Source organism: Henckelia pumila, unplaced genomic scaffold (assembly GCF_033568475.1).
Source record: "Henckelia pumila isolate YLH828 unplaced genomic scaffold, ASM3356847v2 CTG_649, whole genome shotgun sequence".
Classification (NCBI taxonomy): domain Eukaryota; kingdom Viridiplantae; phylum Streptophyta; class Magnoliopsida; order Lamiales; family Gesneriaceae; genus Henckelia; species Henckelia pumila.
The window spans coordinates 51287-57286 of NW_027331873.1; the positions used below are offsets into that span (position 1 = coordinate 51287).

General features: G+C 39.8%; 1 non-coding gene across 1 annotated transcript; it reads right to left on the reverse strand.

Annotated features, from left to right (window-relative positions):
- Positions 1–2419: 2419 nt before the first annotated feature.
- LOC140873559 (small nucleolar RNA R71) lies at positions 2420–2526 on the reverse strand. Its single transcript, XR_012148074.1, has one exon. It is a non-coding gene; the product is annotated as a small nucleolar RNA R71 (small nucleolar RNA).
- Between the last annotated feature and the right edge of the window lie 3474 nt (positions 2527–6000).

A 6000-nucleotide genomic window follows, 5' to 3' on the forward strand; every position in this document is an offset into this window, starting at 1 on the left:
ATGAAACCCGGATGAAGAACATTGATAGGAGTCATTTTTGTGTGTTATTTTGCATGTTTTGTGTTTGTTTTGCATTCGTTTCGGTTACGTTGTGTCTGTTCCTTACCATTCTTGCTCTGTTTAGTTGTTTTATTGTGTTTGTAGTCACTCCTTTGGTTTATTTATTTGTACTGCAGAAAATCACTAGGAAATGCTGATTTATAGTGAGAAGGCGTTACAAGCATGCGGCCATGAGGAAAGCAAGAGAAGGGCTTTGTATTTCTGGAAAAAGACAAGGCGCTCGGGCGGCACTTTTCTACCGCCTGCGCGCACTCCCGTTTGAAGAAAAACCCTCGAGGCAGAGCTCAGGCACTCGGGCGGCACTTTTCTACCGCCTGCGCGCACTCTCGTTTGAAGAAAAACCCTCGAGGCAGAGCTCAGGCGCCCGGGCGGCTCTTTTCTACCGCTCGGGAGCCTGCACGTAATTTTGGGAAATATTTTATTTCGGGTAATTGGTTTGACGAGGAATCTGGGGCCATATAAATAGGATGTTATTAAACAGTTTTGAGGGTTGGACACACGCACAGAGATAGGAGGAGGAGGCTCTGAATATTGAAGATTTCTCATCTCCGTTGGGAGTTTTTCTCTTCATCTTTTCTGAATTTTTATGTTAAGCATTGTTTTTAGATTGAATTTTGTAATGATGTTCAGTAGCTAAACTTATATTTTGTTGGAATCAAGGGGATCCAAACCCCGAAACACTGTAGTGTGATTGAATCATCGGACGTATTGAGATTTGATTTATGTTATAATTGATTTTATCATGTGTTTTTTTCTATGTTGATGATTAGCTATCCTTAACATAGATTCGTAAATTATGAATTGCTGTCGAGAGATAGGTTCATAATTAGGACGAATGATAGAATCCATGGACTTAAAATATGCATAGAGATATGGTATTTAGTACATGTTGATAGCCATAGACCACCAGGTTGAAAGCTGTAGAATTCATAGAACGCAAAGCAATCGGTCGTGATAAATAATTAGAGAGATTTAATACTTATATTTTGTTGGAATCAAGGGGATCCAAACCCCGAAACACTGTAGTGTGATTGAATCATCGGACGTATTGAGATTTGATTTATGTTATAATTGATTTTATCATGTGTTTTTTTCTATGTTGATGATTAGCTACCCTTAACATAGATTCGTAAATTATGAATTGCTGTCGAGAGATAGGTTCATAATTAGGACGAATGATAGAATCCATGGACTTAAAATATTCATAGAGATATGGTATTTAGTACATGTTGATAGCCATAGACCACCAGGTTGAAAGCTGTAGAATTCATAGAACGCAAAGCAATCGGTCGTGATAAATAATTAGAGAGATTTAATTGTTTCACTGATTTGATTGGTTTGGCATAACCTCGAGAGAGAGTGTCAATGTTACAGGGATTTCTGTCAAACTTATGCTCATTAATTAAGTTCCAATCGTCCAGTTCAATTAGGGGGAAGGTGAACCGAAATTCCAACAAAATACTTTCAAATTGTTATTTCTTTTAGTGGTGAAAATTGGTTTCGTGATTGTGAAATTTAAAATTATTTACATTGAGTTCTTAGTATTAAATGTTAGATAGAATCCAAAATCAAATTTTCGATACTTTGTGTAGTTAAAAATCAAAGAAACAAATTATTATCGTTTGGTCCCTGAGGACGATACTCTTACTTAGTACATCTTATTATAACTTGAATCGTGCACTTGCGATTATTTCGACTGGAATTGAGAGATTTTTAGAGCAAATTTAAGTGTTAGTATTCCGTCGATCAAGTTTTTGGCGCCGTTGCCGGGGACTATTGAGATTTTAATTTGTTTTATTTGGTTTTTCTCTATTACAATTTTAATCACTCTTGTCCATCTGTGAACTGCAGGATTCTCTTGCAGTGCATGCGACACTCATCTGAAGAATTTGTGCCTTTTGATCCAGAAATCAAGAGAACTTTTCACAGAAGAAGAAGAAGGCAACAACAAGAAGAAATGGAAGAAGAACAAGAACAAGAACAACCAGTTTACAGATCCATGATGGATCTCACCTTACCAAACATCGAAAGTTCTAGACCAAGAATTATCAGGCCAACTGTAGCGGCAAATCACTTTGAGATAAAACCTGCTATTCTTCAAATGATTCAGAACACACTTCAATTTGGCGGGACTGTCATTGATGAACCCTATGTGCACCTCACAAATTTTCTGGAAATTTGTGATACATTCAAGATACAGGGAGTTTTTGATGACGTTATTCGTTTGCGTTTATTCCCTTTTTCACTACGAGATAAGGCGAAAGCATGGCTGACAAATTTACCTGCAGGTTTCATCATGACTTGGGATGATCTGGCGAAATCTTTCCTCACCAAATACTTTCCACCATCTAAGTCAATGAAACTAAGAACTGACATTACAACTTTTTCCCAAGGAGAACAGGAAACATTCTATGAAGCATGGGAGCACTACAAAGATCTACTAAGGAGATGTCCACACCACCAATTACCAGATGGTCTTGTGGTACAAACTTTTTATTATGGTCTTTCTCACTCTAATCGTACCATGTTAGATGCAGCTGCAGGTGGAAATTTACTGCGAAAATCGTCAGAGGATGGTTATGAACTAATTGAGGAAATGGCATCTAGTAGCTATCACCCTTTATCTGAAAGGAGTGCAGCCCGAAAATCTAATGGGATTCATCTGGTTGATGCATTCACATCAGTGGCTGCTCAACTTGAAGTCATGAACAAGAGAATTGAGGAACTGAGTATAGGAAACTCTGTGATGCGAGTTCAAGAAGTATGGTGTGAAAAATGTGGTGCAGAACATTTTACGAAAGACTGTCAAACATTTTCTCAACCAGAGGGAGTTATGGCAAGTCACATGGGGAATCAAAATCGCCCAAGGAATGACCCATTCTCAAACTCCTATAATCCAGGGTGGAGACAACATCCAAATTTCTCGTGGAGTGGACAGAACAATAAGCCATATGGGAATCAGAACTACGGCAGACAGCCTCAAGAAGGGAAATCGAGTTTAGAGCAGATGATGCATCAATTCATATCATCTACTGAAACCCGGATGCAGAATCAAGATGCTTCGATAAATAATCTGGAGAATAAGATAGGGCAATTGGCCAAATCAATTTCCAGCAGAGATCAGGGTACCTTGCCGAGTGACACGGAGAAGAATCCGAAGGAGCAGGTAAAAGCAATCGAACTGAGGAGTGGGAAGACAGTAGAGCCTGCACCACAGGTCGAGAACTCATGGGGGGGGCGCTCGGTCTGCTAAAAATAGCAAACCGTTCGCACCCTGCTCCAGAACAAAAAAAAACCAGAAAATCAACTAGAATTTCAGCAAATTCGATTCCAACACATTTCAATCATAATCATTCATTACAAAAGCAGTTCTTCCAACTAATACATGAAGTTCTAGAGCTTAACAACTGCTCAAAGTATAGAACATGCAACAACAACATTCAACCAGAAAACTCGCATAATCAATACAACATAACGACGAAGTTTGATATCTAAACATGTTCCAACATCACTAGGTATACATGCTGACACGACTTCTAAACATATTCCCAGTAAAAGCAAAATAATAAGTAATACATGTAATATCTCAACAACACGCTTTCAACACAACATAATCAAATCAAGATAATTATATGCATGTCTTTAAATCGGGATATCAGTTCTGATAAATGGGGGATTGCTGCTGTACTTCTGGGATCCCGAGGATGAGATCACGTAACGACTCACCGACTCTCCCAATCGAGGTGGTGCCACGTATCCCACTCCCCTAGACTTTGGTGCAACTATAAGGAGTATGCTGACACTAGGTGAACCTCTACACCCAAGTCACTCACAGTATAGCCCCCAAAACGTCTAAACAAAAAGGGCTGTTCTACCCGCTGAAATCAAAGTTGGCTCAAGATGAATGCATAACAAAACATAAAACATAAGCCACATAACAAAAGCTCAATCAATCAACAAAATACAAGTTCCACATGCTAGAACAAGTATTAATGCAAGTATGTGATTTTAAGGGAAACTCGAGAACCAACTGTCCCGAGTATGCTATCTCGCTAATGATGACTGCTTTTACCTTTCAATGCAGTAGTTCCAACTCTGGATAAGCTACAACAAAATATTGTATCAAAAACTATACAACCTAAACAACAACAACGACTCAAGGAAATCTCTTTACCGTTCTTCGTCTAACTCTTGACGATCAAATGCTGTCAACACAGGGCTCGATAAAACTCCAACGAATCTGTACGGAGACAAGAGATGATCAACAACAACGATCAACTCAAAAGCCAAAGTTCAACAACTCAAAAACGGTTCGACATCCCAAAAACTCAAACCGGCGGCATAACGGCTATAAACTGAACAAACCGAAAATGCAGACAGCAGTTCAACTACGATACTAACTCATAACAATGCTAAGACAACAACAACAAGGCAAACTCATCAAATCTCAAAACTAAATTTTTGAAAATAGGCTTCCAAAAATCATAACAAATCCGAATGTCGCTCTATTTCAAAACCGACAGATAATAAATGATCAGAACTCTGCCAAGAACAACATACTCGAAACTCAAACTATTCTAACAACATCCGAAAACTAGAATGTATCTGATCGTAGAAATGAATGCAGCATAATATCATGGCATATAAATCATGTAGTCACATAATACATGCATACTCAGTCAGGATATCTCGAACAGTACTTTCGTACCTCAAAACAGTGCAAGCTCTACCAACTCTAGGTCCACGCCTATAGTCTGCTCTACACTGCCAAATGATACTACTATTATTATAGCGCTCTAAAAGCCTTAACTAAACTAAAGCATACTCCTAAATATTTATAGGAAGCAAAAGTTATACCTTCGTCCGTCGTTAGCCCTTTGATGTCGATGCCTCCAAAACTTGGGCACAACTCTGCTAACACTTCCGAACGCCTCGCCGACCACCGGGTCAAGCCTAGGAAGGCTAGAACAACTCGAATAGACTAGAAAGGAGAGGGAAATACTCGGAATTGGCAATTGGAAATGAAGCCTCGGCCCTCTATTTATAGACAACGATCAGAACTTCCGATCCTTGATCGGAACGTCCGAACCTCGATTGGAACGTCCGATCCTGCCATCGGAGCTTCCGAAGATCCTGATCTGCCACGTGTCAAAATATCACTTGTTGACTCCGAATAGGGGTGATCGGAGCTTCCGATCCTGATCGGAGCTTCCGATCTAACCACACGTCATGGATGACGTAATATTATCGGTGCCTTCGATCGCTCATCGGAGCTTCCGATCCTGTTCGGAGCTTCCGATCGTGCCTTCGGAGCTTCTGATCCGTCCGATACCCAATTTATTTAATTAGCATTAATCCTTTAATTACTCAATTAGGGTACGGGCTACTACAGGAGTTGTATTGCATGATTTCGGTTTTGTATTGCCTTGATTTTCTAGTTTTGCAGCAGGGCACGGACCCTGGACATGCCCCCGTGCATGGGTCCGGACTTCCTCTGTCTCGCGTTATTGTTTTTTTGTCGATTTGCATAGGCATGGGCCTTCACACGGAGGTATGCACGGGGCCCATGCAGGGGTCCGTGCAAAGGCCCGTTTAAGGGTCTGTGGGTCTTCTGTTTTATTTTTGAAAATTTTCGTATGTCCGGACCCTTATCCGGAGGTGGTCCGGGGTCCGTGCATTTATATAAAAAAAATAAAAAAAATTGCGTTTAATTCACCTGGATTATTCTTTGCCTTGTGGTTGATTATTTATGATTAGATGATTAGAATCAAGGTCCTCATATTAAGTGGTATCAGAGAGTTAAGATCTTGGACTGAAATTAGAAGTGAGCGAGGTAGATCGAGTCCGCTTGAACTGGCTTCTCGCATGTGTTTGAATTATTTAATTGATTATTAAATACGATGCGAGCATGCTTTACTGATTGAGAATTAATTAAATTAC